At 44.7% G+C, this 27,047-nt stretch overlaps 1 protein-coding gene across 2 annotated transcripts in view; it reads left to right on the top strand.

The window, feature by feature from the left end:
- Positions 1-10,228: 10,228 nt before the first annotated feature.
- Positions 10,229-27,047, top strand: part of ADARB1 (adenosine deaminase RNA specific B1) — a 129,954-nt gene continuing 113,135 nt past the window's right edge. For both annotated transcript variants that reach the window (XM_066259198.1, XM_066259196.1), the window contains exon 1: positions 10,229-10,376. The gene's annotated coding sequence lies outside the window, so the exon portion shown is untranslated. The remainder of the gene's footprint in view (positions 10,377-27,047) is intronic.

The following is a 27,047-nucleotide window of genomic DNA, read 5'->3' as shown; positions in this document are numbered from 1 at the left end:
TTGAACATCTTTTCTTTCCTTTTTTTTAAAGTTTCCCCCTCTGTCTTATTTTAAGATTTTATTTATTCATTTTAGAGAAGAGAGAGAGAGAGAGAAGAGAGAGAAATAAGGGAGAGAGAAGCAGGGGAGGAGCAGGAAGCATTAACTCCCATATGTGCCTTGACCAGGCAAGCCCAGGGTTTTGAACCGGCAACCTCAGCATTCCAGGTTGATGCTTTATCCACTGCACCAGCACAGGTTAATCTTGGACATGTTTTCGTGCACTCATTGACCATTCATGTTTCCTCTGCTGTTTGAGCCTTTTGTCCATATTTCATCTGGTTGTTTGTCTTTCTAATTGGATATGTAGTTTCTAACATGTCCTGGATACAGATCCTCTGATAGTTGTATGTATTGCAAATATCAACTTCCTATTTGTTGTGCTTTTTGCTTTATTGTATCTTATAACAAACAGATGTTCTTAATTTTAATATGAGCAAGTTTATCAGCCTTTTTTTTAAAGGAGGTTAATACTTTTTGTAACTTAAAAATAATCATCCTTCCATAAGGTCATAAAGATACTTCACTGTACTTTAAAAGTTGAAAATATTTGTCTTCCTTATTTTGTGTGGACTGAGTCTTGAGTAGGGTGTAAGGTGTATACCTAATTCCATTTCCCCCCAATGGAGAAACAAGTGACCCAGCGTCACTTACTGAAGTAATTCCTTTCCCTGTTGATCTGCAGTCCTTGTTTGTTATATATAAAAAGATGTGTGGCCTGTTTCTGAACTTTGTATTGTGTTTTATTAATCAATTTGTCCGTCCTTGGGCTGATAGCAAATGGCTTGATTTACTATAACTGAAAGTATGTCTTGATATTTGCTGGTGCAAGTCCCAAACCTTCTTCTTAGCAGTGTCTTGGCTCCTCTAGGTCCTTTGCCTTTTTGTTATATATTTTAAGATCAACCTAACTTGCATAAAAGTCCATGTTGGAACGTTTGTCAGAATTCCATCGACTCTAGGTAATTTGAGGGAGAGGTGACATCTTTGTGACACTGAGGTCTTCTTATCTATTAAAATCATGTGTCTCTACATTCTGTTGCTCTTCCAATTTTTTAAAAATATTTTTCTCCTTAATGATCATATACTTCTTTTGTTAGATGTAGTCTTAGCTCAAACTATTGTTGCAATTGTAAACAGGATCATTTCTCTAAATTACATGTTGCTTGTTACTGATGTATAGAAATTGGTTTGGGTATTGATTACATACTCAGTAACTTGCTAGATTTTTATTAAATCCAGTAATTTAGCTCTAGATTATTTTAAATTTTCTGCATATGTAATCATATTACCTGTGATTTTTTTTTGTTCCCTCCCAATCTTGATACATTTTATCCCATCCCTGGGTGGTGCTCTGTTGTTGAAGCTATTGCAGTGCTGAATTCTTGTTCTGCTCCCAATTTCAACGGAATGTTCCACCATTGGTTTGATGTTTGTTTTAGGTGTTTGCAAGCACCCTTGATCAGGTTAGGGAAGTTCCCTTCTATTTCTGGTTTCCTAAGAGCTTGTTTTTCTCAAAATGAGTGGTGCTGAGTTTTATTAAAAGCTTTTTTTTTTTCATCTCTCGAGGATCACACAGGTGTTCTTTGATCTCTTGATAAGGTGTTTCACATTCATAGACTTTTTAAGTGTTAAACTAGTGCTATATTCTTGGGTAAACCCAATATGGTCATATATTCATGGTATCATTTTATATATTATTGGATTTTGGTCTGCTGTGTGTTCTACCTAGAATTTTAAGATAATTTATTTAGGTTTTGTTTATGACAGCGGTCGGTCCATGCTTCTTCTCCTTTAGGTTCTGAAGTTAAGGTTATGTTCGTCTCATAATATGCAATAGAGAGTGTTCCCTCTTTGAGTCAATTCTGTCCTCAGTGCTCCACTGAATTTTTAAAAGTCACCATGACCTCTGTGTTGCCACATCCAATGGCTTTTCTGTCCTCACTTTATTTGGAGTCTTATCATTTTAACAACTTATCTCTTCTTCTTGACATACTCTTTCTGTTGGGTCCCATGCCCCTCCCTGGGTTCTCCCAGTCTCCTCTGTTCTCTCTCCTTGTAGGTACCACACTCTAATGGTTGATTTCTTCAAGTGTGGGCCCAGGTCATCTCTCCATTTAGGTAACTGCTTCTATTTTCCTGCCTCACAACCGTGCATCCCAGCATCGTCCCCTTCCCTGGGCACCATTTGTCACATACAGCTCTCCTCCTAACACAGCCTTTGGATGTCTGCTGGGCATCACAAACTCAGAACAGCCAGGAGGTTCTCCAGGCTTCCCCCAAGTCATCTCAGTCTCCTCCTACCTCATTGTATTGCACCATCACCTCCGACTCACACAGCCAGAATCTATATGCCCTTTCACCCAATCTATCACCAAGTCTTGTTGAGTGGAAAGGAAAAATATCCTTTCTACTCTCATGTTACCACCTGGTCTAGGCTATCAGCATCTTGTCTATGTATGGGCACTAGCCTTAAAGCAGACACTGGCGAGGCACAACGAACCACCAGCTCCCTTAATGGTGCCTGGTTTAGGTTTGCATTTCTTTCCTCTCCCAGATATCTTCTGTGTCCTTCTATGGAAGCAGGCCTAACTCCCAGCTTCGGGGGTGGGCCCTACTGGGCTTAAACCAGCAGTTGGCACACCTTTTCTATAAAAGGCCAGGAGGTAAATATTTTAGGCTTTGTGGCCTACATGTGTCTCTGTTGCATATTCTTCTTTATAACCGGTGCCCTATAAGCATGAAATTCATTCTGAGCTTGTAGATTGCACAAAAATAGTCCATAGGCCTTAGTGTGCCCATCTCTGGTCTTCTCACCTCTGGTCTAACCACTCAGCATATTCCATCTTGCTGGTGGTTCAGAGAGTGTAGGAGATCAAAGGGCCCTATTGGGGAGCTGCAGCTCCCTGGACTCTCACCACGCCCTCTAGTTCTCCATTACAGTTCCTGTGTTCTCTGTCACCATGGCCTGTCAACATATGGGGCACGAGCCAGCCTGTGAAGTGGGAATCATATTCACCTTGTATGGATGGAGAACAGGCTCTGGCAACTTGTCTATACACAATACACACTGTCTAAGGTAACAAAAAGCCATCAGAATATTCTCAATTTTTGGTCTTTGCTTGTGCCCCCCCCCATAGGTGCACGTGACAAGTGATGAAGACCATTCTAACTGTGCTAGGTTTCAGGTCTAGGTGCACTGAGAGACTCAAGATGGTCTCAATGCCAACTCCAAGTTCCCAGTGAAATCCTGTCAAGTCGGAACTCTACCTGAGGTCCTGAGTAGAAAGGGGAGGGGGAAGTGTGTGCACATTCTAGAACACAAACAAGGTTTCTCCTGGTCCATCTCATGACCAGAGGATTTATTGTGGACTGGGGGGGGGGGGGTGTCCCAGAGGAGGGGGTATGTTATAAACTGAGCACAAAACTGTTATGTTTCAAGAGCAGCCCAAGATGGCTGACTTGGAGGATCGGGTATCGGATGAGGAGAAGATGATTTTGGATCACCTGTAGCTCCAAGAAGGTTGCTGAGGGCCAGTCAAAAGCAGTGACTCCTACTGGTCTTCGCCAGTTTCTGGCCTGGGAGGTCCAGGGCTGGCACATCCAGTGGCCAGATACAGAGAGCATCAACTCAAGACCTAACAACCATAGTTAGAGTGGTATTTTAAGGAAAGACTCCTCACACCTGACCCAGCTAAGGCATAGAAAACATTGTCACAAACAGCAAAAGGAGCAGTAGCAGCAGACAAGTCGTCCTCAGTGGATTACAAACAGCTGAAGCCATCCCAGGAAGATTTAGAAATTACACCACTGAAAGCTGAAGTCAAGATAACACCAACCCTATACTCAGCTACACAAACAACATATTTGAAGGAGCAGTCTATATCGAGACAAAATGGGAAGACAGAGAAGTGCAATTCAAATGAATCAACAAGAGAAATTCCCAGAAAAAGAATGAAATGAAATGGAAATAACTAAGATGCTGGATGAAGAGTTTAGATTAATGATTGTGAGGATGCTCAAGGATATTAGAGCAACCATAGATAGACAACATGAGCACCTAAACAATGAGATATCTGGCATCAAAAAGGACATTGAAATCATAAAAAAGAATCAGACAGAAATGATAAACACAATACCAGAAATAAAGACTACACTACAAGGAATGAAAAGCAGGCGGGATGAAAAAGAGGATTGAATCAGCGATTTAGAGGACAAGATAAGCAAAAGCATGGAAGCAGAACAGCAAAAGAAAAAGAGGATCAAAATGTCTGAGAAAACTCTAAGAGAGCTCTGTGACAATAGGAAGAGAAACAACATCTGCATCATAGGGGTTCCTGAAGGAGAAGAGAAAGAACAAGGGATAGAGAACCTGATTGAAGAAATCAAAGCTGAAAATGTCCCAAAATTGATGCAGGAAAAAGTCACACAAGTTCAAGAAGCACAGATAATCCCATTAAAAAGGAACCCAAATAAACCTAAACGAAGACAAATCATAATTAAAAAACCAAAACTAAGAAATAAAGAAAGAATACTAAAAGGTGCAATAGAAAAGCAGTCAGTCACCTACAAAGGAGACCCCAAAAGGATGACATCTGACTTCTCAACAAAAACGCTTGAGGAGAGAAGGGAATGGCAAGAAATATTCAAATTAATGCAGAACAAGATCCTACAACCAAGACTTCTTTATCCAGCAAGGCTATTGTTTAAAATAGAAGAAGAAATAAAAAACTTCCCATACAAAAAAAAAAAAAAAAAACCCTCAAGGAATTTATTACAACTAAACCAATGATGTAAGAAATGTTGACAGTCCTGTTGTAAACAGAACAAGGGGGGGGGCGGGGAATCTAGTAAAGAGAAATGTAGATTTAAGATTTTAGAAATGCATCCAAATTGAAAAAGAAGAAGTAAAACTATCATTATTTGCTGATGATATGATACTGTACATAGAAAACCCTAAAGTCTCAGTAAAAAAAACTACTGGACTTAATAAATGAATTCAGCAAGGTGGCAGGGTATAAAATTAATATTCAAAAACCAGTGGCATTTTTATACACCAACAATGAACTGTCCAAAAGAGAAATTAAGAAAAACAATCCCCTTCACTACTGCAACAACAACAAAGAAAGTACCCAGCTGTAAATTTAACCAAGGAGGTTAAAGACTTGTACTCAGAAAATTATAAAACATTGATAAGAGAAATCAAGGAACATAATCGAATCAAAAATGGGCAAAAGAAATGAATAGACACTTCAAAGAGGACATTCAGATGGCCAATAGGCAAAAGAAAAAATGTTCAACATCACTAATCATTAGAGAAATGCTAATTAAAACCACAATGAGATATCACCTCACACCAGTCAAATGACACATTAACAAAACAAAACATAATAAATGCTGGTGAGAATGTGGAGTAAAGGGAACCCTCTTGCACTGCTGGTGGGAATGCAGGCTGGTGCAACCACTGTGGAAAATGGTATAGAGATTCCACAAAAAAATTAAAAATGGAACTGCCTTTTGATCCAGCCATCCCACTTTTAAGAATATATACTAAGAACACCAAATCACTGATTCAAAAGAAGAAATGCACCCCATGTTTATGGCAGCATTGTTTACAATAATGAAGATCTGGATACAGCCCAAGTGTCCTTCAGTGGACGAGTGGACTAAAAAGCTGTACTACATATACACATGGAATACTATGGGGCCATGAAAAAGAAGGAAATACTACCTTTTGCAACAACATGGATGGACCTGGAAACTATTATGTTAAGTGACATAAGCCAGGCAGAGAAAGAAAAATATCATATGACTTCACTCATATGAGGAATCCAATGAACAATGTGAACTGAGGAATAGAATAGAGGCAGAGGAGGGATCAAAGGGACCAGTGGGAAAGCGGACAGAGGGAAAGGGGATGAGAGGATAAGATCAGAGAAGGGAAAGAGCTTGGTGAAATTATAGATACATAACAGCGTTAATAGAGAGCAGAAGAGCAAATCCTGGAGGAAAGAGGGGAGGGTGTTAGGGGGAGGGGGCAAGAAGGATGTTGAGAGGAATTCGGGGGTGTAGGAGGATGTATTCGGTGGGACACTTGAATCTATGTAAACACAATAAATTTAAATCAATAAAAAAAAGAAATATAAAAAACCTGTTATGTTTCAAATAAATGTATCACAGTATATTGGTTACCTCTTATTAGCAGTTTTATCTTCCTGACTCTTTTAAAAGCCAAGAAATCAATAGTTTACTTTTAGACTATCTGTGAGTATCCTTGCCCAAACAGATGGGACAGAATTAAATAAAACAAGGCAACACACATTTTTTTCAGGCACAGTTTTAGTTATACACAGGGACTACAGTGGAACAATCTTTGAAAGAACAAGACAAAGGGTGTCTTTAGAATCAAATGATTGAAGCCCATACTCAAGGTACATGGGCCATAGGATGTGATCTCAGCAGGACCAGGCGGTAATGTGCTGGCCACTTGGAGGCAGTAATGGGATCATGAAGGTCATCCTGTAAAGCACAATGGTGGCCGGCCCAGGGCCTAGAAAGGAGAGTAAAAAGTCAGGCTGCTTTGCAGTGTCCCTGGCTCAGGGCCACCAGGTCACCTCTGTGTTCAAGTCATGTGGCTCACCTCTCTGGCTGATATACACTTTTGGGGAGTTAGACAAAAGAGTGGGTTTTATACCTGTGAACCCTGAACACTTCCTGCCACTGAAAGCTTCCCTGTAAGCCCATGCTAGGTCTCACCTCTCCTCCCCACCATTCCTAATAGAGCTCCTGAGGCTACAGTCTGAAATCTAGTTACATTTCATCCTGCATCTGTGGAAGTTCTATGTCCTGAGGTCATGACAGGTCCTGTTTTACCATTCTGTCCAGTAAGCATTTGCAGTGCCCAAAGTTATTTCTAATTCTGCTTGTGGCTTACAGCTTTGTGGTCATGTAAAGATGGGTTCCTGGTGCTGTGTAGACAGCGGTTCCCCAGCACTGATGCATCATACACTTTTGTAAAACCTAATACCACATCACTGGATAGACAGAGGGACCAGCTGGAGTCCTACAGGTGAGTGTTTGAGCATCATGTTTGTTTTCTAAAACACCAAAATGATGTTTCATTTTCATAATTTGTATCGGGGTAAAAAACAGAATGAGTGCCTGGGGGTGGGGCAGGGGGGTTAGGCCTGTATGCTGCTCTTGGAACAGAGGCCAGGTTGTAGGGGCTGTGCTGCCACAGCCACCAGCACCTCTGTGGAGATGCAGGGCCTGTCCTAGGTGCCCATCTGTCTGACATCCATGGTGAACAGGGTGCAGAAAGACTTTCCTCAGGAGGCTGCAGGATCCCCATCGAAGCACTTGACCTCACAGGTCGCTGAGTGAGTGTACTGGTACACCTGTAAATGTCCCTCGTCTGGGTCCCATTCCCCCATATTGGCATAAGGAGGCATGTTCTGTGTGCCATCCTTCCAAGTTGGGAGAAGGCCACAGTAAGCCTGTTTCTAGAGGTAACGGCATCTGAGGAGGTATAATAGCAAGTGGCCATCCTGGGCTTCTTGCTGGTCCCCAGGGCAGTCAACAGGAGCAGCATGAAGGGCCTGTCACACTGCATCTGCTTTCCACTGCTGTTGGGGCACAGGATGAGATTCACACCTCCTGCACTGACTGAAGGACAGTCACAGGGCTTTTCCCTGAGTTAAATGACACTAAATGAAGGCCCGTGGAAGGTGGCTACAGGAATGGCCTCCCATAAGTCGTGCATCCCTTTGTGACTTGCTTTGGCCAATGGGACATTAGTTAACAATAGCCAGTGTGCTGAGCTTTGCCACCATGAGAACAGCCCCGGCCAGCCTGCTGATGTTGGCTGACACATGGGCCACCCATGGTCCCTGACCAAGGCCCATATGAGAAGGCCCAGCCCACAACCCACAAAGCAGAGCTGAATTGTCCCACAGGATTGTGAGCAATCAAATGACTGCTTTAAGCCACTTATTTTTTGAGGGGGGTGTTACACAGTAATGAAGTCCTCATGCACATACGGATGAGTCTGCAGGAGTCTTGATTTTGACTTAGTTGTCAACCAGTGGCCCTTGGACCCAGGCAAGCTCACGGGCTTGCTTGTTCACTGGCTGACCTCAAAGGCAGCTTTTTCCTTTCCCTCAAACAGCAACCTGAAGCAGGTGACTGGCCTGCTGCAACACTTTCCCCTGTGGTTAATTTATGTTCCAGATCACTGAGCTGCTCTGTCACTTTCAGTTGTCACACGACTCCTGGATAGGAGGAGTCACTAACATTGATGGAGTGTTGACTACAGTTGGGGCTCTGCACTGGGCTCTCTGTGTGTCTTCTCTTCTCCTTTCACATGTGAGGAAACAGGAAGAGGTCCTGAGAGGTGCCTGACTTCTCAGCAGAGAAATGGCAGCAACTGGACTTGACTTTGGCCTCTACACCCACTGCCCCCACACAGCACGAGGCTTGCCAGGCCCTGACCACTCTCTGCCCCTTGTGAAAATGATCAGAGGAAACCTCATTAAAATTGGTGTGGGGAAGCCCTGAAGTGGGAGCTTTCATGTACCACTCCCTGTGGTCTTTAGGCTCCAGCAGAAGCTACCTTCTACTCCCCAACAGGAAGAAATCCCCTTTACAACTGAGGCAGGAGGAAGGCTTTCTCCTTACCCAGCCATAGCCCAGCCAATGAGAGACCACCACACTCAGCCAGTGAGAAGCCATCACTGCCTTGAACTCTTGCTCTGCTCCAATGTTCTTTAACTCATAACTGCCCCTCCCAACCTCTTCCTTTTCCTCTATAAAGGAACACTCCCTCCTTTGTTCTCTGGACTTGCCTGTGGTTCCTCTTTGTTTGCCTTTTGGGATTACAATACCTCTGCTAGTCATGAATAAACCAGCTTTCCTGGTAATATAACTGGCTACTTTATTTTTAAGGTTGACATCTTTAGTTCTAGAAAATAACCAAAATACAAATTGCTCATGCTCCTCTGTCCTCAGCACCTGTGTTCAAGAACTATAGGCTTTCCTTATTAAACTTTATTTTTTTCTTTTTGAGTGGAGGGAAGATAGAGAGAAGATAGATTCCTGCATGCACCTGGACAGGGTTTCACCCCGCAACTCCCATCTGGGGCTGATGCTTGAATCAACCAAGCTATCCTCAGTGTCCCAGGCCAGCTCTTGAACCTATCGAGCCCCTGGCTATGAGAAGGGAAGAGAGAGAGAGAAAAAGAGAAAAGGAAGAGGAAGAGAAGCAGACAGTCACTTGTCATGTGTGCCCTGACCGGGGAGGAAATCGAACCTGAAATGTCCTCACACTGGCTGACGCTCTATCCACTTAGCCAACCAGCCAGGGCTAAACTTTATTATTTACTTATTTATTTAGGAATAGAATTGCAGCCTTGAGTTATACTGATCTTCAGGAATGCATTTCTACCTGTTTGTCGCATCTAAACATTTCTTGGTACAACCACATAATATAGATATAGGGTTGTTTATTGCAGCAGTTCTCAACCCGTGGGTCGTGACCCTAGCGGGGTCGCCTAAAGCCATTGAAAAATACATAATGCATATCAGGTATTTACATTCCGAATCATAACTGTAGCAAAATTACAGTTATGAAGTAGGCACCAAAATTATTTTTTGGTTTGGGGTCACCGCAACATGAGGAACTGTATCGCCAGGTCACGGCATTAGAAAGGTTGAGAACCACTGGTTTATTGTATGCCTGTAAAAAGGCTTTCAAATGCATTTACTACTGTCAAAACCAACCAACCCAACAACCACCTCAACTCTGGTAATTTGGACTTGCTTCTGATGTCACTGAGAGCGCTACACAGAAACGGGGGAGCCCTTCTGGAGTAAGGGGACCACTCGAACTGCACACCCAGGTCTCTCGGGAAGGTGGACCAGCCGGAATGCATTTGAACTTCCTGTTCAGAGCGTGCCCTGCCCGAGAACTTCTGGCTCCCCAGCACCCCCACCCCACCGCCGGGTCACCCTCTTTTCGCCCTGGTGCCCATCTCCCCGCCCCCAACTCTGGAGGCACTTCAAACGCTCCCGGACCACAGGCAGAATTCAGGTCAGCATGGCCTGCACGCGCACGCCCTGCGTCGCGGCGTCGCCCCTCCCCACGGCGTGCGCGCGGTCGGGATGGGAGGGCGGAGCCAGCGCCGAGGGCGAAGGCGGAGGCAGTTTTGGCTGCCCGGTCGGGCCGCGCACGGGGGCGCGCTCGGGGCCGCGCCAGGCCAGGGCCCGCGCGCCGCAGCCCCGGGCGGCCGAGCGGTGCGATCCCCTGCACCGCGCGCGGAGCGGATCGGCCAGCAGCTGAGGTGAGGCGGAGGCGGACGCGGGTCCGACACCACGGGCGGACACACACCGCCGGAGCCGCGTTTATGTAAGCGCCGCTGGGCAGGTAGGGAGGCTAGGCAGGGAGTGTAGCTGCCGACGGGGTGTCCTGGAGGTCTGCTGGCCGGATTGCCCGGGGAGGGAGGCTGCACCCCAGGATGAGGTTGCGCGCGGGACGGTCAGTGTCTCCTCCTTGGGGCGCCGTGTCTGCGCCGGTTGGTTTGCGCCGCGAGAGAGGAGGCTGCGCTCCGGGGTGGAGGGGGTAACTGCGCATCGGGACGAGGCTGCGCCTCCGGAATGAAGGGGAGACTGTGCCTTGGGATGCGGCTGCGTCCGAGGGGTGGGGGAATTCCTGGATGGGGCTTCGCCCGGAGATAAAGCTGCGTCCCCGGGAAGGGGAGACTGCGCCGGGGACAGCCCCGTCCCCACCCTGGGAGTGCCGCGTTTGCTCCGATTTTCTGTCCCAGGAAGGCAAGGCTCCGCGCTGGATGAGGCTGCGTCCGGGGTGAGCGGAGGCTGCGTCCCCGGGATAAGGCTGCGCCCTAGGATGAGGCTGTGCTCCTAGGATGAGGATGCGCCCCAGGATGAGGTTGCGCCGCGATTGGCCCCGCGTCCGTTCCGGAGGGTGCAGTGTCTGAGCGGGATGCTCTACGCCGTCGGGAGGGGAGAGGGAGCCCCCGGGGAGGGGATGCTGCGTCCAGGGTAAGGCTGCGCGCTCCGGAGGGCGCCGTGTCCGCGCGGGATGCTCTGCACCACGGGCGGCCCGTGGCGGCCCTGGGCGGGGAAGTTCGTGCTAGTGCCGGGTGTCTGGAGCGATCCGGAAAAATCTGGGGCGATTAGGGGCCCGAGGTGACTTTTGACGTGTTCACATCTGCAGTAGGAAAATTACCGGGTTGTGGATGGGTCCTAGGGAAGGTGTCAAATTGGACTGTGGACGCTTAAACGTGTTGCGAGTCCCGATTTACATGCCGGAGAACAAAATGTGTTCCAGCCCGGGTTTATCTGTGAGAGACCCACACCGTTTTTGTGGGGTTCGCAGCTAGTATTTTTAGCCAACCCGTTTTGGTTTTACTTATGATAGAGGCATTTTTCTCCTACTAACACAAATGGTTAGCGTTCCATTCTCGAGGTATAACAAAAAGTGGCTTGATATCAAACTTGCTTCTTGACACTTAGTGCTCTAATTATTAAGATGAGCTGGTCGATCCATCGTTAAGTTTTGGGAATAGAAATATTTAATCATTTTTGTTTCTTCTTAACTTTACCCATATATATTATACCTTTGAGAGGTGCTATCAGAGCTGCATTTTCCAAAACGCTGTTTTCCAGGAACACAGAACAGTTCCTGGGCAATGTCTTTAGTTACTATCTTTTCTTTGAGGCTGAGGCTACTTTTTCCTCTGCTTGCTGAGGGTTTCCCAAAGGGGAAAAGGAGAAGGTAAAAACGACAAAAGTTGGGTGAACCTGCTCTGTCCTGGATAAGAGAATTAACTGACCCTCTCTGTGCAGGGTTCTTTCAGAGAGCAGGATTATTTTCTCATGAGCGCCCACAATAGAGGCCTTCCTGGTAGTTGCTGAGACTCACTGAGCTGGGTGCTCCATTCTGCCCAGAGGTGGAGGCCAGGGACTCACACCAGCTTTGGAAAGAATGCATTTTCTCTGAGTGGTGTCTGTTAGATGTCTGAGAGTTCCTGAGACTAAATACATTCAGCTACATCTTCAACAAATTTGAAGATACAGCCGGAAGGGAAGAGAGGAGGCCTTTCTTCAGGGGCCAGTGGGGAAAAGAAAGCTGGTCCAGCTCTGAGAAATTCATGACACATGTGTCCCGAGGTGTGATATGCTCAGGAAGTCAGTACTAGGAGTGAAGAGAGAATTAGCTAATGACATCATCGACAAAAACTTCTGGGCTCATAGGGTAATTCACTCGTTTGTGAATATTTACGTCGTAATGGTGGTTCAACTGCTTTTTGATTTTTGGAATAAGAAAATTCTTTTGTCTTTGAATGACTAAAGAAAACTTAATTTATTTGGGAAATATTATCCATGGCCTGCTGTGTACTAGGCCCTCCCTGTTTTTGGCGAGGGAACACAGTAATAAACAAGATAGAGATTTTTTTAAAAAGCTCAAAAACTGGCAATTTGTCTTATTAATCATTTTTATAGCATTATATTTTTAATTATTTATTTATTTTGTGTGTGTATGTGTGTGTGTGTGTGTGTGAGAGAGAGAGAGAGAGACGACAGACAAACAGGGACAGACAGACAGGAAGGGAGAGAAATGAGAAGCATCAATTCTTCGTTGTGGTACCTTGGTTGTTCATTAATTGCTTTCTCATATGTGCCTTGACTGAGGGGCTTCTTCCGAGACAGGGACCCCTTGCTCAAACCAGCGACCTCGGGCTCCAAGCCAGCGACCTTTGGGCTCAAGCCAGCTACCATGGGGTCATTTCTATGATCCCATTCTATGATCCCATACTCAAGCCAGCTACCCTGTGCCCAAGCTGGGGACCCTGCACTCAAACTGGATGAGCCAGCACTTAAGCCAGTGACCTCGGGGTTTCAAACATGGGTCCTCAGTGTCCCAGGCTGACACTCAATCCACTGTGCCACCGCCTGGTCATGATAGCATTACATTTTAATTTTAATTATAAAATTTTAAATGTGTAGCAATATTTTTTGTAGATTTAAAAATATAAACACGCATATGGTACATTCTAAAGGTACAAAAAGATAAGAAAACCTCTTTCCACTTCATACCCAGTCACTTAGTTTCCTCCAACTACTGTGTTATATACTCTTCCTGCAGTAGTCAGCTTAATATATACAGTCATTTGTGTGTTTTAATGTCATTTTTAGTGTTTGCTATAACGAACAGTGCTGCAGTGAACATTTTTGCACATGGGTGCAAGTGAAACCTGCTAATCGTTTTTTATTAATCATCAAAATTCCTCAGCTACAAGTCTCATTAAGAGCTGGGTTTTATTCCCTTGAATGTTGTGACAGGCGATGTTAGTACTTAGCACCCAGACATATTATTTGAATAGGTAGGAGATAGCTAGAAAGTACACTGTAGAGCTTAATAGGTGAACTGATGCACTTATAGCCTATTAAAAACTTGAAGACAAATTATTGGTCTTAGTATGAAGCTGAAAAGCTTAGAGAGGTCCAATTTTATTAGAAAACTTCATGGTTTTTTTGTTGTTGTTAGTTTTCTAAAATGTGAATTTCCAGATCTATAATTTGGTGATAGAAACGGTAGTGTTAAAAAAAAAAACCTTTAAAAAGCATATTCATAATATATGAGGTAGGAAAAGCTAATAGTGAGAATTTCATTTACAAATTGTACATTAGAATCATTAAGATTTCCTTACTCCTTGAGTGACCTCTCTCTGTAATGTTCATTTCACAGGGAGCATGGAGAGGGTAAGTGCCTAACCAGCAGAGGTCTTCATGGGGCCTTATTGCAGAGCTTACTGTTGGGCTCTGACCATTAGTATCATCACCTCTGTGTGTGATCAGATTAGTATGTTGGCTGCTCTTCTCTACTGTACGTGTGTAAGGTGTCCAGGAGTGTACAAAGAAAACCAATTTTGGTTTTAGGTTTCCCAAGTCCTTGTGAGGGATCTAAGATGAAGACCTGCAGGGAGGGAGGAAAGAGCTCAGAGGCACCTGGTGTTTTTATTGGTGATGCAGTGAAGCCCTGTTTGCCTCCAAGTGGGTTTTGTTCCACTTGCAGGGTCACCCCACAGGCAGTTACCAAGTGCCAGATATTATTCTGGGTGCTGGAGATGTGGGAGCTAGCACTACAAGGTTAGTTCCTGCCCTCAAGGGATTCACATTTGGGGGGAGGATGGGACATTAAGCCCCATCTAAAGTTCTAAGTGCCAGGCTGAGCAGTGGGGGGTACGGGTCTGAGAGGAAACTCAAAGAATGGAGAAAGCCTCATTCAGGCAACAGGAACTCTGGAGTCAAAACTTTGGGCCCAAGGTATTGTCCTGTGCCTGTGCGGGTGAAAGCAGGGAGGTTGGTGGCAGGAAGTGACACTGGGGGGCCGGGGCAGAGGCTGACGGAGAATTTAGTTCATCTCAGTGTGATGGGAAACCTTAGGAGGACTGCCTTTCTCCCTCCTTCCCACCTTCTTTCCTTCATTCTTTCCTTCCCAGTTGACTTTAGGGAGTTTTGAATGAAGGAATGACATGATCTGATTTATCTTTAAAAAGAATTGCTCTTACAGCCCTGGCCGGTTGGCTCAGTGGTAGAGCGTCGGCCTGGCATGCGGGAGTCCCGGGTTCGATTTCCGGTCAGGGCACACAGGAGAAGTGCCCATCTGCTTCTCCACCCTTACCCCTTCTCCTTCCTTTCTGTCTCTCTCTTCCCCTCCTGCAGCCAAGGCTCCACTGGAGCAAAATTTGCCTGGGTGCTGAGGATGGCTCTGTGGCCTCTGCCTCAGGCACTAGAATGGCTCTGATTGCGGCAGAACGATGCCCCAAGATGGGCAGAGCATCACCCCCTGGTGAGCGTGCTGGGTGGATCCCGGTCGGGCGCATGCGGGAGTCTGTCTGACTGCCTCCCCGTTTCCAGCTTCGGAAAAATACAAAAAAAAAAAAAAAAAAATTGCTCTGGTGGTTATATCCTAACGTTTATTAGGAGTTTGTGACATGCCAGGCTACTTAAGCACTTTAGCTATATTAATGTAATTCTCATGTAGTCTAAAAGGTAGACATTATTGTTCATCTTCTATGGGTAAAAAACTAGGCACAGAGAGGCCACAGGTAAGTGGAAAAGGCAGGACTGCCCTAAGCACCTGTCCCTGGGGCTCTTCCCACCTCCCAGCCACAGGCAGAAGAGCAATAGCAGGGGCATTGGGGACCACAACAACGCAGGGCTCAGACCAAGGCCGAGGTGGCCAGATCTTGCTGTGTCTCAGCATGTGTAAGTTGCAGCATTACTGTTTGTACTATTAGCAGGAAAGTGTTGCCAATTAGACTGACACATGCTTTCTTATCACTTAGTTTTTACTTACACTCACTGGAAGTACAGTCTAAAGCTGTGATGGTGAACCTCTGACACGTGTGTCAGCACTGACACGTGTAGCCATTTTCGATGACATGCGGCCACATACCAGAGAAGTATGGGGCCACATGCCAAGGACGTTTCATCCTTGGCTCCTGCACGGCCAGGTGCAGGAGCCGAGGATAACACATTTGCTGTAGTGTAGACACTCTGTGCTGGAGGTCTGTAGGCCAAAACAACAGAACTCCAGCACAGAGCGTCTAGTTCTGGGACTTCCGGTTAGGCCGTTCGGGGATCTTTGACCTTACTTCCAGCCTGCGGAGCAGGGAACAGCAGAATGCTGGGGGGATGCATCTCTGGGGGCCCTGTGATCTCCATTACCAGCAACCACATAACTACAGCAAGCATCATCCAATCTACTGTTCTGGGGTGTGGTGGATTTCTAATTGACCATCATTACTGAGATAAGTGAGGGGGAGGCTGGGAGAGGCAAGGGCCTGTGCTATGGGTGCCGTTTCCCGCCATTAGAAATAGTGGCAGCCATATTAATTTACATAAGATGCAACTTGCAGAATTTCAAAACAGCATCTGGGCTTAGGTGTTTATCGACTTGAGGTCAAAGCTTGAGAGTCTGGAAAGGTGCCACTTGGAGATTCAAGAAGAGTGCCCCTACAAACAGGAATTTTGGAGTGCCTGTAACCGATTACCAGACACTTTTAGCACCCTGAAAAATATAGCAATAGCTTTACTCACAATTTTTTCCTCTATGTACTTTTGTGAGACCTTATTCTCAGTGTTAAATAATATCAAAACCAACTAAAGAAACAGATTGACAGATGAAGTTAGTAGCGCTTGCTTGGGCTTGAAGTGTACAAAATACCAACCTTTTTTTTTTTTTTTTTTTTTTTTTTTTTATAGAGGCAGAGATAGACAGGGACAGACAGACAGGAACAGAGAGAGATGAGAAGCATCAATCATCAGTTTCTCGTTGCGTGTTGCGACTTCTTAGTTGTTCATTGATTGCTTTCTCATATGTGCCTTGACCGTGGGCCTTCAGCAGACCGAGTAACCCCTTGCTGGAGCCAGCGACCTTGGGTCCAAGCTGGTGAGCTTTTTTTTTGCTCAAGCCAGATGAGCCTGCGCTCAAGCTGGCGACCTCGGGGTCTCGAACCTGGGTCCTTCCGCATCCCAGTCTGACGCTCTATCCACTGCGCCACCACCTGGTCAGGCCAAAATACCAACCTTTAATTGAAGATTTAGCCAATGAAATTCAGCAACAAAAAAGTCACTAATAGGCAAGTTAGTTAAAGAATCCCCCCATCTCACTTAGTTCACGGCATCCCACACAAGTTAAATAATATCAAGACCAACAAAAGAAACTGACTGACAGATGAACAAAGAAGTCACTAAGCAGGTAAATTAAATAATTAGTTTTTGGTTTGTTTTTTCTTTCTTTCTTTTTTGCTTGTCTTATTATTTTTTTATTTTAATGGGGTGACATTGATAAATCAAGGTACATATATTCAGAGAAAACATCTCTAGGTTATTTTGACATTTGAGTATGCTGCATTCCCATCACCCAAAGTCCAATTTTCTTCCGTCACCTAACTGGTTTCCTTTGTGCCCCTCCCCCCCAACCCCATAACCCCCACACTCTTGTCCATGTCTCTGAGTCTCATTTTTATGTCCCACCTATGTATGGAATCATATAGTTCTTAGGTTTTTTTTTTTTTATTTACATATTTTGCTCAGTATAATGTTATCAAGGTCCATCCATGTTATTGTAAATGATCTTATGTCATCATTTCTTATGGCTGAGTAGTATTCTATAGTATATATGTACCAAAGCTTTTTAATCCACTCATCCTCTGATGAACACTTGGGCTGTTTCCAGATCTTCGCTATTGTGAACAATGCTGCCATAAACATGGGGGTGCATTTCTTCTTTTCAAACAGTGCTATGGTGTTCTTGGGGTATATTCCTAAAAGTGGTATAGCTGGGTCAAAAGGCAGTTCGATTTTTAATTTCTTGAGGAATCTCCATACTGTTTCCCACAGTGGCTGGACCAGTCTGCATTCCCACCAGCAGTGCAGGAGGATTCCCTTTTCTCCACAGCCTCACAGCACTTATTCTGTGTTCTTTTCTTGATGAGCGCCATTCTGACTGGTATGAGGTGATATCTCATTGTGGTTTTAATTTGCATTTCTCTAATGATTAGTGATGTTGAGCATTTTTTCATATGCCTATTGGCCATCTGTAGATCCTCTTTGGAGAAGTGTCTATTCATTTCATTTGCCCATTTTTTTTTTTTGTTTTTGTTTTTTTCATTTTTCTGAAGCTGGAAACAGGGAGAGACAGTCAGACAGACTCCCGCATGCGCCCGACCGGGATCCACCCGGCACGCCCACCATGGGGCGATGCTCTGCCCACCAGGGGGCGATGCTCTGCCCATCCTGGGCGTCGCCATGTTGCGACCAGAGCCACTCTAGTGCCTGGGGCAGAGGCCACAGAGCCATCCCCAGCGCCCAGGCCATCTTTGCTCCAATGGAGCCTTGGCTGCGGGAGGGGAAGAGAGAGACAGAGAGGAAGGCGCGGCGGAGGGGTGGAGAAGCAAATGGGCGCTTCTCCTGTGTGCCCTGGCCGGGAATCGAACCCGGGTCCTCCGCACGTCGCCCATTTTTTGATTGGATTGTTTGTCTTCCTGGTATTGAGTTTTACAAGTTCTTTATAAATTTTAGTTATTAACCCTTTATCAGACATATTGTCAAATATATTCTCCCATTGTGTAGTTTGTCTTTTTATTCTGTTCTTATTGTCTTTGGCTGTGCAGAAGCTTTTCAGTTTGATATAGTCCCATTTGTTTATCCTGTCTTTTATTTCACTTGCCCATGGAGAGAAATCGGTGAATATATTGCTGCGAGAGATGTCAGAGAGCTTACTGCCTATGTTTTCTTCTAAGATGCTTATGGTTTTACAGCTTACATTTAAGTCTTTTATACATTTTGAGTTTATTTTTTGTGAATGGTGTAAGTTGGTGGTCTAGTTTCATTTTTTTGCAGGTAGCTGTCCAATTTTTCCAACACCATTTGTTGAAGAGGCTGTCTTTACTCCAATGTATGCTCTTACCTCCTTTGTCAAATATCAGTTGTTCATAAATTGTAGGTTTATTTCTGGGTTCTCTGTTCTGTTCCATTGATCTATATGCCTGTTCTTATGCCAGGACCAGGATGTTTTGAGTACAGTGGCCTTATAGTATAACTTGATATCCGGAAGTGTGATACCTCCCACTTTATTCTTCCTTTTCAAGATTGCTGAAGCTATTCGTGTTCTCTTTTGGTTCCATATAAACTTTTGGAATATGCGTTCTATATCTTTGAAGTAAGTCATTGGTATTTTAATTGGTATTGCATTGAATTTATAAATTGCTTTGGGTAATATAGACATTTTAATGATGTTTATTCTTCCTAACCATGAGCACGGTATATGCTTCCACTTGTTTGTATCTTCCCTGATTTATTTTATCAATGATTTATAATTTTCCAAGTACAAGTCTTTAATCTCCCTGGTTAAATTTATTCCTAGGTACTTTATTTTTTTGGTTTGCAATGTTAAAGGGGATTGCTTTCTTAATTTCTCTTTTTGACAGTTCATTGTTAGTGTATAAAAATGCCTCTGATTTGAGTATTAATTTTATATCCTGCCACCTTGCTGAATTCATTTATCAGGTCTAGTAGTTTTTTGACTGCAACTTTAGGATTTTCTATATACAATATCATATCATCTGCAAATAATGATAGTTTTACTTCTTCTTTTCCAATTTGGATGCCTTTTATTTCTTTTTCTTGTCTGATTGCTGTGGCTAGGACTTCCAGAACTATGTTGAATAAGAGTGGTGAAAGGGGGCACCCCTGCCTTGTTCCTGATCTTAAGGAGATTGCTTTTAATTTTTGCCCATTGAGTATGATGTTGGCTGTGGGTTTGTCATAGATGGCCTTTATCATGTTGAGGTATGTTCCCTGTATTCCCACTTTGCTGAGAGTTTTGATCATAATGGGTGCTGGATTTTATCAAATGCTTTTTCTGCATCTATTGAAATTATCATGTGGTTTTTTTCCTTCCTTTTGTTTATGTGATGAATCACATTGATTGATTTGCGAATATTGTACCAGCCTTGCCTCCCAAGAATAAATCCCACTTGATCATGGTGTATGATTTTTTTCATATATTGCTGGATCCGGTTTGCTAATATTTTGTTGAGGATTTTAGCATCTAAATTTAACAGGGATATTGGCCTATAATTTTCTTTCTTTGTGTTGTCTTTGCCTGGTTTTGGAATCAGAATTATACTCGCCTCATAAAAGGAGCTTGGAAATCTTCCTTCCTCTTGAATTTTTTGAAATAGCTTTAGAAGGATAGGAGTTAGTTCTTCTTTGAATATTTGGTAGAATTCACTTGTGAAGCCATCAGGCCCAGGACTTTTTTTGGGGGGGGAGTTTTTTGATAACTGTTTCAATCTCATTTGTTGTAATTGGTCTGTTTAGGTTTTCTGATTCTTCCATATTAATTTTTGGAGGATTTTATGTTTCAAGGAATTTTTCCATTTCATCTAGGTTGTCTAGTTTTTTGGCATACAGTTCTTTATAGTATTTTCTTACAATATTTTTATTTCTGTTGTGTCAGTTGTTATTTCTCCACTGTCATTTCTAATTTTATTTATTTGAGTCCTCTCTCTTTTTTTCTTGGTGAGTCTGGTTAAAGGTTCATCGATCTTGTTTACCTTTTCAAAGAACCAGCTCCTGGTTTCATTGATCCTCTGTATTGTTTTTTTAGCCTCTATGTCATTTATTTCTGCTCTGATCTTTATTATTTCCTTCCTTCTACTAGCTCTGGGCTTTACTTGCTGTTCTTTTTCTAGTTCTTTTAGATGCAGGGTTAAGTTGTTTATTTGAACTTTTTCTAGCTTCTTAAGGTATGCCTGTAATGTTATGAACTTCCCTCTCAGGACTGCTTTTGCTGTGTCCCGTAAATTTTGAGTTGATGTATGCTCGTTATCAATCGTTTCTAGGAATTTTTTACTTTCTTCTTTGATCTCATTGTTAACCCATTCGTTATTTAATAACATGCTATTAATAACATGAGTATTTTTCAGTTTTTCTGTTGTGGTCGATTTCTAGTTTCATGCCATTGTGATCAGAGAAAGTGCTCGATATGATTTCAGTCTTCTTAAATTTGTTGAGACTGCTTTTGTGTCCTAACCATGTGGTCTATCCTAGAGAATGTACCATGAGCACTTGAAAAGAATGTATAAATATATTCTGCTGCCTTAGGGTGAAAGGTTCTGAAGATATCTATTAAATCGAGTTGATCTAGTATGTCCTTTAAGTCTGCTGTTTCTTTGTTAATTTTTTTTCTTGAGGATCTATCTAGTGATGTTAGTGGGGTATTGAAATCTCCTACTATTATAGTATTGCTGTTGATCTCGCCCTTTAAATTCATCAAAGTCTGCTTTATATATTTAGGTGCTCCTGTATTAATTGCGGAGATATTTATAATGGTTATATCTTCCTGTTGGATTGCTCCCTTTATCATTATATAGTGACCTTCTTTATCTCTTACTATAGTCTTTGTTTTAAAGTCCATTTTGTCTGATATAAGTATTGCTACCCCAGCTTTTTTTTCATTTCCATTTGCATGAAATATTTTTTTCCATCCTTTTATCCCCAGTCTATGTGCATCTTTTGTTTTAAGGTGTGTCTCTTGTACACAGCATATGTATGGGTTCTGTTTTCTTATCCATGCAGCTACCCTTTGTCTTTTGATTGGATCATTTAATCCATTTACATTTAAGGTTATTATTGATATGTAATTGTTTATTGCCATTTTATTCTTTAAAACTGTATTCTTCTTTTGCTATATTCTTTTTCTCCTTTGATCTTTTTACAACAGGCCCTTTAGCATTTCTTGCAGCCTTGGTTTGGTTGTAGTGAATTCCTTGAGGTTTTTTTTGTCTGAAAAGCTTTTTATTTCTCCTTCAATTTTAAACGATAGCCTTGCTGGATAAAGTAGTCTTGGTTGTAGGCTCTTGTTCTGCATTACTTTAAATATTTCTTGCTGTTCTCTTCTTGCCTGAAGTGTTTCCATTGAGAAGTCGGAAGTCATCCTTATGGGGGCTCCTTTGTAGGCGATAGTCTTTTTTTCTCTAGCAGCTTTTAATATTTTCTCTTTATCACTTAGCTTTGGTATTTTAATTATGATGTATCTTGGTGTAGATTTCTTTGGGTTTCTCTTTAATGGAGTTCTCTGTGCTTCTTGAACGTGTGAGACCTTTCCTTGCCTTAATTGAGGGAAGTTTTCAGCTATGATATGTTTGAACAAAGTCTCTATCCCTTGTTCTCTCTCTTCTTCTTCAGAAACCCCTATGATGCGGATGTTATTCCTCATGTTGTCACGAACTCTCTTAGAGTTTTCTCAGACTTTTTGAGTCTCTTTTCTTTTTTCTGCTCTGCTTCCATGCCTTTATTTATCTTGTCCTCTAACTCACTGATTTGATTCTCAGCTTCATCCATCCTGCCTTTAATTCCTTCCATTGTGTTCTTCATTTCTGATATTGTATTTGTCATTTATGACTCTTTTTGATTATTTCAATGTCCTTTTTTATATTTGCTATCTCTTTATTTAGGTGTTCGTAATGACCATCTACTGTTGTTCTAATATCTTTGAGCATCCTAACAATCGTTATTTTAAACTCTGCATCTGGTAATTTGGTTATATCTGACTCATTCAGGTCCTTTTCTGGGGATTTCTCTTGATTCATTTGTGTTGCATTTCTCTGCCTTCTCATTTTGTCTGTGTAAAAGAAGGTTTTGTCCACTGGAGTCCATTGGGTGTGGCCTCTATGTTCCCTAGGTGTGGTCTGTCTGCAGGCCCACCACCCCCTTTGCTGTTGCTGCCTAGGGCGTCTGGGTATGAGCATTGCCGGTGCCTGCCCACTGGGGCTGTTGCTGTGGTTTCCGCCTCTCCTTCATGGGAGTGGCTGTGATTACATGCTCAGGTGTACAAGCCTCGGTGGCCTTGGCCTTCGCCCTGCCCCTGTGGGTGGCATTATGCTCGGCCCTGAGGGCAGGGGTGAGCACCTTTGCTCAGCTGCAGGTCTCCGCCTGATTCTGGGCTTTCGCCCCGCACTTGCAGGATGAGCCCGCTTGTGGGACAGCTGCAAGCCTTGGCTCAACAGGCCGGGCGGGACTGCATGCCCATGCTCAGTAGTGGGACTCTGCCTGTTCTGGGCTTTTGCCTCCACCTCTGCTGGAGGAGCCAGCTCCTAAGTCAGGCCACAAGCCATGGGTCCGCAGGTGGGACAAAGCTGGGTTCCTGCACCCTTGCTCAAGGGCAGGTCTTCACCCCTTCCGGGGCTCCTGCCCTTCCCCCGCAGCTGGGCTTGACCACTTTTGCATGCCCCCTCCTCCCCATCCGGGCAAGACTGAGTTCACACCTGGGCCTCAGTGGTGGCCAGCTGGCTTCTGCCCTTGCCGACAGAACCGCGCTTCCGCATCCCGCCGCCGCCTGCCCTCGGGCGAGCCGTCAGCCGTGTGGGTTGGGGCGCTGCAGCTCAGACCCTAACACTCACTACTGTAGTCCCGAAAGCTCACTCCTTCTAAGCAACTCTGCTCTGAGTGCCACGGGAAGCTTGTTTGGCTGGTGTCCTGCTTCCCTTTGCTGGTATTGCTGTTTCCGGGGGAAGTATTCACTTCAGATTTGGGGAGTGACTCATCCCAGGGGTTAGGGTGGCTGTCTCTCAAAATGTTTCTCCCTGTGCCTCCTAGAGTATACTCTCTTTCTGCTACTCCGGTCCTCTCCTCTCTCCCTGTCCCCCAGAGCCCTGGTTGAGTGGTTGTGAGAGAGGTTTTCTGCACAGTCCCTTTAAGAAGAATCCTGGCTCTGAGAAATTAGTCTCTTTCTCACAAACAGTATCCTGTCTTGTTTCCAGCTAAATACTGTCCATACGCCTCTTCTAGTCTCTGCGTCTGCAGGCTGGGGCTTTGTTCCTGGGACTCAGGACTGTCCCCTCTCTGCTAAACTCACTTCCTGCCACGCGAGTCTCTCCCGGCTGCTGTTCGCTCGGGGAGCTGGGCAGCCCTCTTCGCATTTCTGCTTTTCCTACCAGTCTCAATGTGGCTTCGTCAGCGTTCCTTGCTTAAAGAGTCCTCTTAGTTTAGTCCAAAGTTGGTTTTTCCAGTTGATGGTTCTTTTTTTTTTTTTTTAAATAATTTTATTTATTTATTTATTTTATTTATTCATTTTAGAAAGGAGAGAGAGAGGGAAAGAAGAGAGAGACAGAGAGAGAGAAGGGGGAGGAGCAGGAAGCATCAACTCCCATATGTGCCTTGACCAGGCAAGCCCAGGGTTTCGAACCGGCGACCTCAGCATTTCCAGGTCGACGCTTTATCCACTGCGCCACCACAGGTCAGGCCAGTTGATGGTTCTTAAAATTAGTTTGTAATCCACTTTGGTTCTGGGAAGTGGAAGTTGGTACATCCGCCTACTCCATCGCCATCTTGTCTTCCTCCTGTCTTCGTATTATTTTTCAGTTTTTGGTTTATTAAATACAGTTATATATTACAATTATACATTTTTGTTATTTAAACTATAAATATCGTGGAAATATGGTTTTTTTCTCAAAGTGACAGACCACCTGAGTTATACTTGTTTTTTTGGTGAATTTTGACACACCAAGCTCAAAAGATTGCCCATCACTGGTCTAAAGTGAGGTTACTCTGGTGCTTTCATAAAAGGAGAATGCAAGTGAAATAAGGTAAAGATGTCTTCATGTTTAGAATGCTATTCTTCTAAGCCAGCCTTTGATGTGGTGCCCTGCTGCCCTACAGTGTTGTCCACTGTGCTGTCCCTGTCCCTGAGTGTGTCTGAGACACACTGTCCCTGGTGACTGCTGTCCCTGGTGTGTCGTCCCAGCTGCCCATATCCAGTTAGCAAGTCTAGATGCTTTCCTAATCTCGCTGGCTGGTGTTAAGGAGAGGTTTCCGGAACTGAAGTGACTTGCTGACTGACTCCTTTACAGTTACATTGTCCTGTCACACCACCAAGAGGAACAGCTGAGTTTCAGTGTGCTGGAGAGGAGTGACTGCACCCACTGGCGGCTGACAGCTTTGGGACACACCCCCAATGCCAGGCATTCTAATTTCCCAGTTGTTAGGATGTGGAGCACGCCCTTAGCACTGAGGAATGTGGCCTGTTGAGCAGGCGGCCATAAGACTTGCCAATAGATTCTGTGAGATAGAACATTCCAGAATGACCCCAGGGTTTTTGGCAGGACAGGTAACTGGCCAGTGGGAGGTAGGAGGTCTCTGGTGGAAATGAGGAGCCAAGTGGCTGCTTGAGCTTCAGACTCTGGGAGGCAGTTTTGCGACTGTCCCTGCAGACCAGACCTGGAGCACATAGTTGGGTCCTTATCCCACTATCCCCATACCAGATGTGTGATCTTGAGCGAGCTGTGTGATCTTTCTGGGCTTGGTTTTCTTGCCCATGAATTAGGAAGAAGATCAGCAGCTTGTTTCCTAGGGTTGCTGGCTGGATAAACTGAGCTCATGTAAAGTGCCTACAATGTACCTCACCAACAGGACGTAAGAGGGTTTACTGTGCTTGTTACTTTTTTGATTAGTTTCCTGAGTGCAGGTATTTGGATAATTTGAGGTTGACTTTAAGAAGAGGCTGGGGCCAAATATATAAATATGGCCGTGATTTGTTTATGGTTGGTGTTTGAATCGTAGGCTACGAGCAGTGGGTGTAGAGATAGGAGAGCGGAAGGGTGAGGCCTGAGCCTGGGGTTTTGGGTAGGGGCCCACAAGATGAGAGGATCTAGCAACTCCCACTGAAAGGAGTCTGCTGAAGAGGAGGAAACGTGGAGGGTCCAGTGGGCTGGAGCCCAGGGCTGAGGACTGGTTATTTCTGGCTCTCTTGGTGAGGGATCCCTTGGGCCTAATAAGAGGCAGGTGGCCTTGTTATGGGGGTGAGGAGGTGGGAGTGAGGAAGTAAAAACATGTGATAGAGAGGAATCTAGGGGTTTTGTTGAGAGGGGATAGAGTAGAGGGACAGTAACAGGGGAGAGGGGCTCAGGGGAATTGTTTTTTAAAATGAGAGTGATTATAACATGTTTATTTTCTAATAGGGACACTCGTGTAGAGGAGGACACATTTATCATATGCTGGGAAAGGGGGTAATTGCCAAGCAAAGTCCTTGAGAAGGTGAGAGGGAACAGCTGGAGGAGCAGAAACGTGCATCCCCAGGAGCCAGGTGGGACTTTGTGCATGGGTACCTTGATTTGCTTAGAAAGCACATAATATTTCTAGTATTTCTGAAAGACATACTGCCTTCGGAAAAGACGATGTAAAATGAAACAGAATTTGTGCTCAGCCCAGGAAACATGGGCATTGTGCTCTAAGATTTGGGATCTAGTGTCTTACTAGCTTACAGTGCTAAACACGCCTTAGGGCTCCCTTACAGAAAGATGTATGTGGAAACGGCGTTTTCTTTATTAAAAATTTTCCCCCTGAAAGTATTGTTAACTTAATTAGAAGTTGGCACCTTTACTCACCAAACTGGTAATGCTGAAAGGACTAGTAAGACTTGGCTGCCGACTTGTGCTTGCTCTGTCTTAAAGATCTAGCAGGAAATGCCAGTGCTGGCTCTGAACAGCTCCTGCGCCTCTGGGAGGACAGGTGCTGCTGCGTTGGGCTGGGATGCTTGAGCGCCCGGGCAGCAGCATTCACTTAGAGTTGTCTGTTTAAAGGATACAACATCTTCCTTGTGTGCCCAGTTTGCATTGTTTGTGGTTATTTGGTTTTTTTAGTTTCAGAATACAGTTTCCCCAGTAGTTCTACAAATGTGATGAAATGTAGAGGCCCTTCCTTGTCCTTGCCCTGCAGTCCATTGTCTGGCGGCGGGAGAAGGGGTCGCATTGCTCCGTGCACACTGTTGCTTCCCTCTGTCCCTCGGGAGACAGGTTGGTTCCGCCGCGTGCCTTCTCCGAGTGTCACTGTGAGAGGACACAGGGGAGGAGGTCTCTGTCTCTTTGAGCCAGCATTCCAGCATGGGAGACTAGATAAGGACAGAGGCAGCTATTAATTATACCTCAGAATTAATCTGTCTGTGGGATGAGTGGAGAGAGAGGGCTGTGCTGAATTGCATCAGAGGGCACTGCTACCAGAGGCCTGGCACTCCAGGAAGGTCTCTCGGGAGAGGCTGCTGTGCCCAGGTCCAAGGGACAGAATGAGCTCCTCATATCAGGAGGGGAGACAAGGACATTTCAGGTGGAAGGGACAGCCTGCAGTAGCCCTGCTTGTTGGAGCAGCTGGGGGTGGGGGCCAGAAGCCTTTGTTCAGTTCATTAACGAGGAGTGCTGTTTTAGGTGACATGGAGAGACGTGTGTGGCCTGGCTGTGCAGGCTGTCGTGGGCCATGGGAAGAGTTTGAAGCAAAAGAATGAGGAGGGTTGGGGCAGGGTGGAGGAGCTGGAGAACAGAGTGCCGAGTGCCCTGTTCCTGTGGTTGTATCAGCAGGGCTGGCGGAGGATGGGTCTGCAGTGGAGGGCACTGGAGGGAGGGCTCTGGAGGGAACGAGATGGGCGC

This window comes from Saccopteryx bilineata, chromosome 2 (assembly GCF_036850765.1).
Source record: "Saccopteryx bilineata isolate mSacBil1 chromosome 2, mSacBil1_pri_phased_curated, whole genome shotgun sequence".
Classification (NCBI taxonomy): domain Eukaryota; kingdom Metazoa; phylum Chordata; class Mammalia; order Chiroptera; family Emballonuridae; genus Saccopteryx; species Saccopteryx bilineata.
The sequence above is the reverse complement of the archived record's forward strand: the minus strand, read 5'-3'. Positions and strand labels throughout refer to the sequence as shown.